The sequence below is a fragment of the Microtus pennsylvanicus genome, chromosome 1 (genome assembly GCF_037038515.1).
Source record: "Microtus pennsylvanicus isolate mMicPen1 chromosome 1, mMicPen1.hap1, whole genome shotgun sequence".
NCBI classification, from domain to species: Eukaryota; Metazoa; Chordata; class Mammalia; order Rodentia; family Cricetidae; genus Microtus; species Microtus pennsylvanicus.
Genome location: NC_134579.1, coordinates 71784529 through 71799039, shown reverse-complemented (window position 1 = coordinate 71799039; position 14511 = coordinate 71784529). Strand labels below are relative to the sequence as shown.

Sequence of the window (14511 nt, the reverse complement as noted above, 5' to 3'; positions counted from 1 at the left end):
ATATAGTTTCTGTGTGATTATTCAGGTCAGGCAGCTGGGAAATGTAAGCGCAGCATCTTGTTACAAAACAGCACCCAGCGTTTGGCAATGTACAATCACATAAAGCCTAAGAAAGCATTACAAAAGGGCTTCTGGACCCACAAAATGGTAGTCAATAGGAGCATCTTGGTAGCCACATTTTTTTTTTCCAAATTGGCTGTTTTCTGGCAGCAAGCAGTGATATGGCTTCTTTAAGAGAAGGCTTCCTGACTCAGAATTAGCAGCAAAAACTGCACAGCTTCTTTAAGAAATGTCTTTCTGGTTCATTCTGGTAGCACAAATGACTCTGATTCTTTTGTAATTGAATGGTGTTTTTGGGCAATGTGCTAAAAGTTACTTGGTGGTGACATGAGCCAACAGCTTCCCAGAGTTGGGGTAGTAAACATGGCTCCCAGAGCTGGCATTAAATGGACGTCTGTCATGCTGGAAAGTCGAGCAGGGTGAAAGGAACAACCAAAGTGGCTGCTCTAGTCCTAGCCAAATCACTTAGCATTTTAAGAAGTGCTCCTGGTCAGAAAATGATTATAGATATGCAATAAGACAGATTCAGATGAAAAAGACCTCTGAATGGGTCACAGTATTGGATAAATGTACATGGGCTTTAGAGAGAGAGAAGAAAGAATATTAAAGGAGTAAAGATAATAAAATAAATATCAAAAAGCAATAAAGTAAAAAAAGCCACATAAAGATGGAAAATACACAAAGAGTACAGATTATGTATGTTACTGTGTTTGAATTTTTTGACTGTGAATGGGCTAAGTGCAGAGAGACATTTCATTGTACAGGTTGCTAAGCTAAACAAACATTTTAGTTTGAGTTTAAGGATTTGTTACTTTGAAAAAGAGGTTCTGCTTTTGTTTCCACAGAGAATGGGAATGTGTAAATTCCTTCCAGGCTAATGTGGTTTGATGGACCAAGAATCCCCAAAAGGTCTCCATGAACCCTACAAATACTTTACCCAACAAACAGCAGGAAGCAGTTTAGAGAAAACAATGCCCAAATTCCCAAAATGATTGTTTATAAATGTTTGTTTTCATTTGAAAGGGGACATGATATAGAAATGAATACATTGGCATAGACTTTGGTTTATTGACACAAATTTAAGGTCAATTTTGTTACATGTATATTTCTACTCTTGTTTAAGGTATTACGTTTATACAGCTCATTTAAAAATGTTATGGTAGTTAAAAATTATGGATAGTAGTCTGTAATAGTCAATGTTAGGTTTTCTAGATATGCAGCGATACAATTCAGATTGATAGTTAATCTTCAAACACTTTAAAAACCTACAGAATATGGCATTTAAAATATTTTAAGAACTTAGACTTTTCTTGACAGTGAGACACGTCTGCTCCTGACAGCACCAATCTACTTCAAGAGGATGATGGGCACTGAAGAGGCTCTTTACAGAGTTTGCTAGCCATTTGGGCAAGAAATTGCTCATGCCTGGATTGCTTGATGGTATGCTTTATGAACTGGACATGCAGGACCCACAGAAAGAATGACTGCTGAACTTACATAAAGAAGGTGAGACAGTCCTTCGGGGCTCCTGTTTTATGAAAGAGTCTATCAGACATCCTGAAGGACTCAGAAGAAAGTGACTGATAAACTGCCAATATCGGTGAAGCAGTCTTTCAAATTTCCTGCTTCCTAAAAAAAGTCTGCCAGAGACTATGGGCCTGTAGGCTGAAGATGGATGCCTCAAAGTTACAGAAGAACTTCGGGTGACTGTCCAGGCAGCGAGATGTCTCTGTCATTTCTAGAGTTTTGGAAGTTGCTTACAATGCACTTCCTGTTTACTTAGGTAATATTATATCCTTCTGTGGTCTTTAATGGAGCGGAATATTAGATAGTTATAATTATAGTTTTCCTTAGTTAAAATAAAAGATAAATTAGATATAAAACTTTAGACTCACAAAGATAGAATAGATAACAGTGTATTTTCCTTAATTTGCCAAATGTAAATAAGATTAAATATTGTAACTATAATTCTTGCTCGATAGCTGTTTTGTGGATGTAATTTTAATATGTTAAAGGTAAAGCTTCTCTTTTTATTTGGAAAGAAAAAAAGAAATGATGTGGGATGTCCTTCTGTATATGTGTTGCTTTTATTGGTTAATAAAGCTATTTTGGCCAATGACTTAGCAGAGTAAAGCCAGGTGGGAAACACGAACAGAGAAATAGAGGGAGAGTAGTCTAAACACTGACCCCCTCCTTTGCAGGACAGCAAACTTCATTCACAGAGCTATCTCCCCAATTCAGAACAGGCTTTTTGACATCAGTCCTGGGGATCAAACTGGGGTACTTACGTTTTTGCAGTAAGCTTTACTGACTGAGCCACCTACTAAGGCATTATTATAATTATTATTATTGATTTTTCAAGACAGGGTTTTCCTGTGTAGCCCTGGCTGTCCTGGAACTCTGTACACTAGGTTGACCTTGAACACACAGAGATCCACCTACCTCTGCCTCTGGAGTGCTGGGATTAAAGGTGTGTACAACCGCCACCCAGCGTATTTCTTTTTCACTATTTTTTGAGGTAGGGTGCTGAGATCACAGGGTGCACTCCACAGTGGCTTTGTGTCTTTCACAGAGCATCATTTCCATTCTCAGTTTTCAGTTCTTGATTGGCCAGATCATTTTGAGTAAATGACTTTTATCACTACAAAATATCAGCGGTCCACTTTCTGAGCACCTCCTCTCCCTAACTTCCTGCTTGTGGAATTCTTCCATCAGTGTTCTATAATGAGACCTCAGGTTCCTTCTGATGGTTCATGGTGTAGAGCGCCTGGTACTTGCCCCTTGTCTCTTTGAAAATCAAATATTGCTTTTCTCGTTTTGTAACAATATCTCCGCTTTTTTATAATGATAATTTTTTTTACCAGTATAAGCTTCATCTTCCCCTAAACATGCCATGAACTGTTTTAACTTTGGCATATTTCTGCATCTTGCCTTCTGTTCCTTTCCTGTTCTGAGAATGCCTATATTGTGACTTCGGTGTGTTCACTGCAGCCCCTATTCCTATGCCTCCATGCATCTTGTATGCTTTGTGTTCAGTTTAAGCTTTCTGTGGTGTTCCCCATTTGGGCTTCTATGGTACCCAAAGCTCAGCCAAAAGGCTGAGATATGATCTTTGCAGGATCTTCAGTTTGCAAATGGCTATAATGCCATTCCCATCTGCACCCCTCATCGACACCTCAAGTTTAACAAGCTGAATGCACCACCACACACATTCGGCTAGTGTTTCCTACTTCCCTTATCCACGAAGCCATTATTCTCCAAGGCACAGAGACAGAAGCCTGGGGGTGACCCTCTGCCCCTGTTTCCCCTGCTCCCCGCCCCTCACTGACATTTTCATTCCCTTCCGTGTCCGTCCTTCCCTTCATTCCTGCCACCATTTTCCCAGTCCTCATGGTACCCCAGTTCTCTTCAAAGCCTTCTGGGAAAAGCCCTGTTTCCCTCTTGTCTTCACGCCACACTGCAGCCCAGTTTTAACATTTCAATATGACCATATCATTCCCCACTTAAAAAATTTCATTGCCCTTCCCTACTGTATAAAACACTGTATGCTTTACTGGGGCAGACATGACCCTCTATGGGTTGGCAGATCACATTTCCAGTCTTGCCTCTTTTCACTTCCTGACCCACAGTTTTTGCTTTAGCAACTCTGAACTCCATTGCGGGAGTCGCCTCTGAGCCTTTGCTTATTCTGTTCCCTCTCCTTTGTTGACAACCGTGGCTCAAGCTCTCCAGGTTATTACCTGGCTCCCTCCATCTACTAACTTCTTGGCTTGTGGATTTGCCTCTGACTTTCATCTAAGATCAGCACTGTCTGGTTTTGGCTCTGTTCACACAATTGATGGAAAACATTTCTTTCAGAAACCGGTCCTGTGTGGAGCCCACAGTGGGTGCTTCGTGCACATTTGGTTTCATGACTGAGAGTTTCTACAGGAATGCACTCGATGTGACTTGCATGATTTAGGGGTTTGGTGCAGCAAGGTTTTTGGGCAGAGCAGGGCTTTCTCAGATACAGGGATGCGGGGCTGTTGGCTTTCTAGTAAAGAAACACTACCTGGAGACTATTAGAATCAGGCAGGCATGCTGGCACTAGAAAAGGAAACAAAAGGCACTTCTACCAAGGGATGTCCTGGGGGCAGGTTTTAAGGCTCCTGGGCATCCTTGCTGATGAAGCTTTAGGATGGAGTGGTCTGGATAGCAACACCCACCTTGGCCCTCAAAGATCCTGGAAAGAGCACCTGGCTCCATAGAAGATGCAGAGATATTTTTTTTCAGCTCAGTTAATTAAAGGTGGGTCTACAGTGGTTGTTGTCCCAGAGCGGAGAGGTACAGAAATATAGTAGGCAATGAAAATATTCTGCACTGCAGGCCCTGAAGATCGAAGTGGTTTGCTGAACCCTAGCTGCTTAGAGCTTCCACACCAGATGGATCATAAAGAAAGTGAAAAGCCAATTCCTGTGTATGCAAAGCCACCTCCACCATGCAGACCACATGGAAAGGAGGGTAAGGCTTGAATGGCCAGCTGGGAGGGCAGATCTGGCTTTATTAGCTGTTTGGTGGCCATTGGGGTTTCCTCTGTTAACCTTTTCTTGCTCACGGCCCCTGCTTCAGTGATCACACCGGTGAGATAGGCTGGAGACATCCACAGTGCCTGCCTCACAGGCCTGTGACTGGAATCAGGAGAGATTATGGCTATAAACACATTGCTGCTTTTATAAGTATGCAAAGCATGTTTATTATTAATTATTAAGATGATATTTTACTTAAACCTCTTCTCTCTTATACTCTTTCTTGCCTTGGAGCATACTTGTAATCTCAGTACTTCAGAGGCTGGGGCAGAGAGATGGTGAGTTTGAGACATGCCCGAGCTATGTTACATAGCTTTCATCCTTGTGGATGAAAAAAAGAAAGAAAAAAAGAAAGAAGGAAGGAAGGAAGGAGAGAAAGAACTTTCAAGGTTTTTTTAATGCTCTCTTCTTTCACACTGTGATCAAGAAAAAGTACCTTTTGTTTTCATTGGGATATTGATCACTTAGGAGGTCAATTATTAAAGGAGAAGTGAATTTTTTTTTTACATGAATCAAAACCTTCAGAAGAGAAGGCAAGAAGAAGGAACACCACTCTGGAGAAGCACTCGTTAGAGCAGAGATGGTGTTGTGGAATGTTAGCTTAAGGTGTTACATTTGTTTATGCTGTGAAATATTGGTTCAATGATGCAAAGATGTGTTGCGTTCTTTTATGTTGCATTTGTGTTACTTTGATTGTCTAAAACACCTGTTTGGTCGAATAAAGAGCTGAATGACCAATGGTGAGTCAGGAGAAAGGACAGGCAGGGCTGACAGGCAGAGAAAATAGATAGGAAAAATCTGGGAAGAGAGATAGAGGAGCAAGGAGGGGAGGATGTCAGGGACCAGCCACCCAGCCGCCCAGCCGCACAGCCGCACAGCCGCACAGCCACCCAGCCACCCAGCCGCACAGCCGCACAGCCACCCAGCCACCCAGCCACCCAGCCACCCAGTCAGCCATGGAGTAAGAGTAAAAGTAAGGTATACAGAAGTAAGAGAACACTAAAAGCTCAGAGGCAAAAGGCAGGCAGGATAATTTAAGTTAAGAAAAGCTGGCTAGAAATAAACCAAGCTACGGCCAGGCATTCATAAGAGGAATAAACCTCAGTGTTATCTGGGAGCTGGGTGGCAGGCTCCCCAAAAGAGTAAAGAATAAAACAACCACCAACAAGAAGGTGGTTCCTCTCTGCTGTGACCTCCAGGCCAGGCTCATCCTGGGTAGGTGGAGAGCTCCGCCTTTTTGTTTTATTTGTTGTTTTAGCACGGTTTGTCACTAAACAGGGCCTTGAACTTGTAATTCCCTGGCTGCAGTCTCTCAAGCAGTTGGGACTTCTGGCACGTGCCTCGGTTCTTGGCCTGGGCTCCTCATTGAGATGATGACTAAGGACTAGACACTCTCTTGGCTCCTTCGCCAATCTTATTTCCAACCATACTAGGAACTCTTAGATATGCCACAGATTAATACATGTCTCCTATGACTGAAGAGCATTCTAGAGTGCTGACGCAACATGTAGTTCATATAACTTGGACATATTATATCCAGAGTTATGCAGCAAGGGGGCCATCACCACTATGAGTACCACCATCACCATCATCTTCAGAACAGATAGAAGTCCATTCTTTTACTGAGAAGTAACTTGGAAAATTTCTCATCTTTTTTTCTTTTTTTTCAAGACAGGGGTTCTCTGTGTAACAGTCCTGGCTGTCCTGGAACTTGATTTGTAGACCAGGCTGGCCTCAAACTCACAGAGATCCACCTGCCCTTGCCTCCCGAGTGCTGGGATTAAAGGCATGCACTATCACTGCCTGGCTGAAAGTTTCTTATCTTGAGGGGTTAATGTTAATCCTAGAAAATGTTCTGAAACAGAATTTGGAATTAGCACTGAAGTTGTGAAATCTATGAGGTAACGTCGGCTCACCAAAGGCAATTTATTATTAAATTAATGGCGTTGCTTCTTTGACAAGGGTACTGAACAGCAGACTAAGGGAATTTCAGTGGCAGGGAATCAGGACCATCCCAAGGTGTTAGATGAGCTTTACCTGACAGTGTCTTGGAAAAGATAGAAAATATGAGCTAGATGAAGGTACAGTAAGACGAATAACTTTTCTAAAAACACATTGTTCAAGTATTGAATTCATACCTAACTAGTCTTAGAGGATAGAGAGAAGTGACTCCTATAATGTTCATTGTTTATGCTCATAACTTGGGTGATGTGGTCACGAACATCACATTTGGGATGGCTGGAACCTGCTGGAAGGGCCAGCAGAAACAGTGGATCACAACAGAGTCAGAAATATCGTAGCAGGCTATCGAGAAAGACAAACAAAATGATACAAAACACGGAATAAACACAAAGTCTCTGCGTTTGTATTCCAGCTGCCACCTGTATGGCAACGATGGAACCGGGGTGACAGGGTGAGAAGGGGAGTTCAGGGGTCAGTCAGGAGGCAAGCTGGGTTACTTCCATGGATAGGAATCACAGCCAGTGTTAATGGCATAAATATCTCATTAGACCTCAGGAAGCTTTTAGCAGAAATAGAATTGAAGAAGCGAGGAAGGTGCTCACTTCCCTTTGAATTATAATTAGGCCGCCCTTAAGAAGGGGCCTGTGATCCTAGGTAAGTCAATCCTGCTCTTGGGAGACTCACAGAGGGTAGCGGCTAGCTGGAGTGCTTTGCCAGTTAAATCCAGAGGCGAGGCCTCCTCACACCCTGAGCACAGTTTTTGCACTCTTGAATGCCATTTGCAGCTACAAATTGTATGGATGGTTTCCCTTTGAACACCCACAAATTCACCCTTTTATCTGCTTCCCAGGCAGCCAGGAGGGTGACAAGTCACATCAGCATCACCGTGCACGTCGGTGCTGAGGCGAAGCAGAGAGCCTTGGGGGCTTCGGAACCGTTAGATCTGCGTGGAAAAGTCCGTGTCTCCCGACAGCTTTGCACACCCACAGGCAAAGCTACGCAAACATTCTGAGATTCACTATCCTTGTCCAAGAGATGGGGTTATCAACACCAGGTTTATAGTGACGTCAGTGACAGGGGAGAGGGAGCAGGCAGAGCCTTTCCTCTATTTTCTCTCTTTCCTGTGGGTCAGACACTGTGCAGAGGACATGGTAGAAACCAAGACAGACACAGGCATCCCGTTCATACTCTAGGATGCTGGACTCTGCAATTAAGGAGATTTATAATCTCCAGCGCATCCACCGAGAGCTGCTTGTCTCACTAAGCACGAGAAATACAACCAGTGTGACTGTGAAGCTGAAACTCTAATTGTGTTTTATTTTGGGGATTTAAACAAGCACGGGTAGAGAGAGATACGTGAAAATAGACAACATCACTCCAGATATATCTCAGGCATAGTTCCAAGACTGACTGAGCAGAATGAAGATGCAATGTAAGAGAACTGTGCCCAAAGCACCCAGAACAGAGCCCCGGACACTCTTACTTGTCTATGCATCTATTCAATCGATTCTACTGAATGTCACCAAGTATTAACCTCAGGTGCTGGGGATGTAGTGAAATCGTAGGTTCAGCTCTGCCCTGAGTGAGTCTGTAGCGCGGTGAGGACATGTGAAAGAAATGTCTTCACCATGGCAAGACAAGTCTATACTCTATGCTACTGAGACATCCATCTTCCACGCACAATGGGGAGAGGTTTTCAGAAGGATCTGTCTGGCCCTGAGCTGAGTCCTGCAGAGCTGATTTCAGTGATAAGACTCAGACAAGGTTTTTTCCATGTGTAACAACATAGGGCTAGTGCCCCAGTTGCTGGTAGTAGTGGCAGGTATGAGGCAAACACAGCTCTAAAGAAAACCCATGACCAGGGCCAACTCATTTTTTTTTAAATTGCCTTCTTGTGGGTTGGTGGTAGTGGTGGTGGTGTCTTATTGGCTATCTTCTTTGCCAGCCACATACTCTTTGACTTGGCAGTAGTTTCATGATGATAATCCCTTGGCATGTGTGTATGTGTGCATATGTGTGTATGAATACATATGCGTGTATATGAATGTGTGTGTGTTTGTGCATGCTTAGGTGGTTGGAATCTCTCTACTTCAAACTTTCTCCACTCTATAGTTTGTGACATGATCTCTCACTGAACCCAGAGCTCACTGATGTAGCCAGGTTGGCTGGCCAACCAGCCCCAGGGACCCTCCTCTCTCCATTCCTCCCAGCACTGGGATTATAGGCACACAACACATGCCTCTTTTGTTTTCATGTTGGTGGTGTGATCAAAACTTGGTCTCCCTTATTGAATGGGTATGGCAAGGGCTCTACTGCTGAGCCACTTCACCAGCCTACAACCTCCTAAAAATGGTCTCATCTGGAGTTGTCTTGATTGGATTTTTTTTTCTGGGCGGTGTTGCTGCTACTTGATTAGACAAACTTGGCTACTTATAAGTAAAGACGGTTTTGCTGTGCGATTCTGATACTGGAAGTAAACAAATGGCTCTGTGAATCTGGCCAGAATGTGAAGAAGCTGTGGCTGCTGGAAATGTATTGAACCTGGCTGTGATGGTGGTGTATGTTTACAAGGGTGAAGATTAATGCAATCACTGGGTGAAGATGAGGGATAGTATATACATTTATATATTTTTATGCAACAGTTGATTTGTTCCTAGTTAACATGTGGTGCCCAGCCAAAGAATTGTGTAGCCCACAGTTAATCACATAAAACTAGGTACAGTTTTATTTTTTATTTTTTTTAGGTACAGTTTTAAAGCTAAGCACTTTTGTAGAAGCTTGGAATCCCATCCCTGTGGAGGTTGAGGCAGAAGGATTGCTGGGAGTTTCAGGCTAGCTTGGTCTACATTAGTGAAGACTTCGTATCAGAAAACAACAGCAATAAGTAAGAAGAGCCTGATATGAAGCAGTTTCCACATCCCTATCTGAGTGCATGAACTAAATTGCAGGTGTGACTTCTCCCATCCCGCCGGGGATGCTCATGTACATGGCTTTATCCTGTCAAGTTCTACACAATTCTCGTGTAGCTAAGCTTTACCTACTTAGACTGTGGTAGAGCTGCCTCTGGGGAAATGGAAGTGTAACTCGGTGTAGCTCTTCTATTCTTACAAGGAACAGTGGCTTCTTGTGTACCTATAAGGAACCTCCAAATAGTTTTGGCCTTTGCCTTGGTAATTCTCCTTCTGGGAATCCACCCGAAAGAAGGAACTGGAAATGTGCGTGGTAAAGAGTTTGCCCAGACTTACTGGTAGTTGCCGAGGAGAGCAGGCAAGTTAAATAGCTAACAGCATAATAATACACAGCTGGGAAGTGATGCTGGCGAGGGGATGCTCGCTACAAGACCAAGTAAGGAAAAAAAACCAAAAAGCCAGAGGCACAATAGCGACCGCACATCACAGCCGGGGAGCGTGGGTTTGCACTGAGGCTCTGCCACTGGAGTTGGTCACCTGTACACTCTGCCATCCTAGAGAAATGGGGTTGATAATAATAACACCTATCTCAGAGGGATTTCCTAGGATTAAGTGACATAATGAAGATAAAACGATTAACACCATGCAAAGTACACTTATTAGGTTACCTACAAATGCTAGCCCTCTATGGAGTGTAGGATCTCAAGGCGTAAAAATAGACAGACGAGAAATATGTCAATGTATTAAGAAATGTGAGATCTGGGTGGAAGAAACCATGGGCGATAATTTTTCACTTTCAACTTCCCAAATTTTCTGCAATGAGCAGGAACTACTGTTATATTAAGGGACTATCATACTGTTGTAATAGAATTCAATATGTATTTTTAAAAAAGAATGTTACCCACAATGAAACAGCACTTCCTCTTTCCCTTCCAGGGGAGGAGCTGGAACCAGCCTTGGCAAACACTCGCAGTCTCATGCTGGGCCCCAAGGAGGGTCAGGGGTTGAGGGAGCCTTGCCACCTGTTGTTGTTGTGAGGTGAGGTGGGTGGGGAATGGAGAAGCTGCAATAGATGGTCATAGGAGTTTCTTCCAGTTCTAAGACTCTACTTTCAAGCTGCCCTGATGTTTATTATTTTCCCTCACAGTTTGGTTGATTCGAACTAAAGACTACATAAAATAATAGAAAGTGTATGGGGCTAGGGAGGTGGTTCATTGGTAAAATGATCGCTGCAGGAGCATGGAGATCTGAGTTCCCATCCGTGTCCACCCATATACAAAAGCTGGGCAAGGCAGTGGAGTTCAATGCCAAGGAGGCTGAGATAGGATAGGAGGATTCCCAAACCTGATGGTCAGCCAGCCTAGCTGAATCAGTGAGCTCTGGGTTTAGTGATACCTGACCCCTAAAAATAAGGTAGAAAGTGATAGAGGACCTTACACACACACAGACACACACACACACACACACACACACACGGCATATATACACACACAGAGAAGGGGGACATAGACACACAGAAAGACATGGAACATATACACACAGAGATATGGGGAATATACACACAGACATAGAATATGTACACACACAGACATGGGACATGTACATACACACACACACAGAAACATGGAACACAAGTATACACACAGGGACATGTGCACACAAAGAGACACAGGATATGTACACACACGGGACGTGGACACACACACGAAAGCATTTTTCTACTTCCTTCCCACCCCTAGACCTCTCCCAGAAACAATGATGCCTAGAATGATGGAGTCAAATGTTAAGTGGATGGTGCATGTGTGTATGTGTGGGGGGATGGGCTTAGATCAGACCAGAAACACCACAGGAAATTAGCTTAGTTACAGCTGTCTTATTTAATCAGTAAAATTTATATTCAAAGTGGAGTTTCTGTCAAATACAGCCCTTTAAGCAAGAAGCACCTTTCCATGGAGGGGACACCCCTAGACTGAGAAGGGTATAGTTTTAAAGGGTGTGTGTGTGTATTTGGTTTTTGATGTTTGTGCTGAGCACCAACGTCCTTCAGTCCTTCATACCGTGAGGGTACCCAATTCTCCAGCAAGTGGCTCAGGGAGCTGCGCTGTATAAACGCTGAATCCCCAGGCACCGAGACATAGAAGTCTTGTGTCTGACTACTGTACCTCCTTATGTTTGGAGGTGACCGTGGTATACTTCCAAACCTATGATGGGTCCTTGAAGGCCCTGAAGCGAAAGCTTGACAAACAGCTCTCCTCAGTCCTCCTCCCCACAGGGAGGTCATCGTATGCTAATGAGGCCCTGGCAGATAACCTAGCGGCCTGGGCTACTGAGCCTGGGGACTCACACAGCAACGTCACAAGTCACCTCGTTCCTTAGCAGACCCCTCTGACCCCCTCCTCCCTGGAGATGAGGGAGGGGTCTATGCACTACCCCGAAGTGCACAGCAGAACGGCTCGCGCGCGCCTGGTTCTTCCCTGTCCACTGCAAAGGCGGCGAGGATGGAGGCGGACCCTCAGAATCACCTGTAGGGCTTTCAAGAAGTCCACAGCCCCCTCCTCAAATTCTAGTCCACTAATCCCGAGAAAAGGGACACCAGAAGATACGGCGTGAGGTGGTCGGGTGCAGTTTTTTGAATGCCCCACATCCCCACAGGTGATTCTAAATGCACCCCCATTAAGATACAAACACACAGACAGGTCTTGTGACCCAAAAGAAACAGGTCGGCTTTAGGTTCCCCTTGATATTCCCTCCTTTATTTGCCAAGCTGTCTGTATTCTCTTCAGCGTCTGTCTAAGCCTACGACACAAGAGGTTTTGAACTTGGAGTGTCCCAAAGTCTCAGAACCCCGCGGGACTATCAGGGGCTCTGGCCACCAGGCAACAGAAAGACAGCCCCTGCTCCCCGTAGCCCACTGGCTCCGCGTGCCGCGATCTGGATACCCTGGAGTCTACATAAGAAAGGAAGACATTTGACCAGTTGCTTCAGCAAACTGCCCGAAGCAAGGCCGCCTGTCGCCCGCACACCTTCGCGTCCCGACCGACTGTACAGGGAGGGGGCCCCACCCTGCACAGTCCACTGGCGCATCCCCTCCCGCTCGGGTGTGTGGCAGGTGGCACCGTCAGGATGGGCGCAGGGGCCTCATTTGCAGCTCCTTTCCCAGCCGCGGGACCCACTCTTGCTTTGCCCTGGTTTTCCAAGTTGCTGCCGCGTTCCCCCACATCCCCCCCAAACTGGTAACCTCTGTTTTGTGGCCGCGGTCTTACCTCACCATGCAACACTTGGGTGCGCGCTTCCCGGGGGCGCTCCCTCCTAGCTGCGTATTCCCTTACTTGGGAGGAAAGAGAAACCGAGAGACACAAGGGGACCAAAGCGTGCGCCTGGGCGTCCTCTCAGTGCAGCCTCTCTGGGGCGGGGACATCAGGCGGCTTCCAGGGTTGGCGGCACCGGGGTCTTTCGCCTCTGTTTAGGGGTTCGACTGCTAGCAGGGCAGACTGCCGCTGCTGCCCACTACGGCACTGCGGCTCTGCACCCTGTCCCTCGCAGCATCGCAAGTCCAGCTGCCACTCTGACGGCGAGCCCTGCCCCCCGGGCGCAGAGCCCGCCCCCGCCACACACCCGCGCGCGCAGACACACGCGTCCCCCACAAACACACGGGTGCACACACATAAACACGTGCGCGCACACACGCACACCCACGGATACCGATCGTTCGGTGGGAACCTGTGTGTGCATGATCAGGGCACTCCTGACTGACAGCGCTTTGGTCAGGGAGGATGCATGAAGTGCTGGAGGCTGCAAGAAACTGCCTGACTTCGAGGTAGAGAACAATTACTGGAAAAATACAGTATGCCCTGGCTGTTTATTTTCCTTAGCGTAGAAAGCCAGGGGTCTGAGATGCCTACCTATTTCAACCAAGGCAGGTAAAAAATTTAAACATAAAATCAATCAACAAGTTCTCTGTTTTCTAGGAACTTGGTGTCTCTGGTGTCCATTAGCATCAGTCCTGTACAGGAGGACATTTCTGACAGTCCTGAGACAGGGGCAGTAGATGGATCATCATTTCTCCTCTGCAGGTATGAATGGTTGGGGTTCATGCAGCTTGCCAGAAACGGGCTCTGATGGAGGGATGCGGTCTCAGGAATGAGAACTGTGATGTTCTTCCCTTTGCCCTTGCATGACCTTGGACTGTCTTCCAACAGGACAAATAGAGCATTTCTGAAACAAACAAAACACACCTCCACACAAGAAAACACACCTACGCACAAGAAAAAAAATCAAACAATGTGCCAACTTGCACAGCCACTTTGGAAATCGGTATGGTGGTTTCTCAAAAAATTGTGCATCAATCTACATAAACCCAAAGGATGCAGACCTATACCACAAGGTCATGTGTTCAACTATGTTCATAGCAGCATTATTCGTAATAGCCAGAACATTGAAACAACATAGATGTCTCTCAGATGAAGAATGGATAAAGAAAATGTGGTAAATTTACACAATGGAGTACTACTTAGTGGTAAAAAGCAATGACATATTGAACTTTGCAGGCAAATGGATAGAACTAGAAAAAACTATCCTGAGTGAGGTAACCCAAACACAGAAAGACAAACACGGTAGGTACTCACTCAAATGTGGGTATTAGAGGTAAAGCAAAGGATAACCAGCCTGTAGTTCACAACCCCAGAGAAGACAGGCAACATTGAAAACCTGAGAGATATACATGGATCCCCTCCTCGCTGCCGGAAGGGGAAGTAGACAAGATCTTCTTAGTAAATTGGTGGTGAGGGGTGAGGGAGGTAGGGGAATGGAGAGGGGAGAAGTGGAGTGAGGAGAAGAACATGAGGGATCAGGAAAATTGACTTGGGTAAAGGACAATGAGCGAGAGAGAGAGAGAGAGAGAGAGAGAGAGAGAGAGAGAGAGAGAGAGAGAGGGAGCGCAAGGAAAGAGATTCCTTGAAAGAGGGAGCCATTGTGGGGTTAGCAAGAAACCAGGCACTAGGGAAACTACCAGGAAA

General features: G+C 45.3%; 1 protein-coding gene across 6 annotated transcripts in view; it reads right to left on the bottom strand.

Annotated features, from left to right (window-relative positions):
* Dgkg (diacylglycerol kinase gamma) overlaps positions 1-13136 on the bottom strand; it is a 207806-nt gene extending 194670 nt beyond the window's left edge. For 2 of the 6 annotated variants that reach the window (XM_075967983.1, XM_075968007.1), the window contains exon 1: positions 12760-13132. The gene's annotated coding sequence lies outside the window, so the exon portion shown is untranslated. Of the gene's footprint in view, positions 1-12759 lie in introns of all 6 variants that reach the window. The other 4 variants (XM_075967989.1, XM_075968003.1, XM_075967997.1 and 1 more) reach the window with 4 other exon arrangements.
* Positions 13137-14511: the final 1375 nt, after the last annotated feature.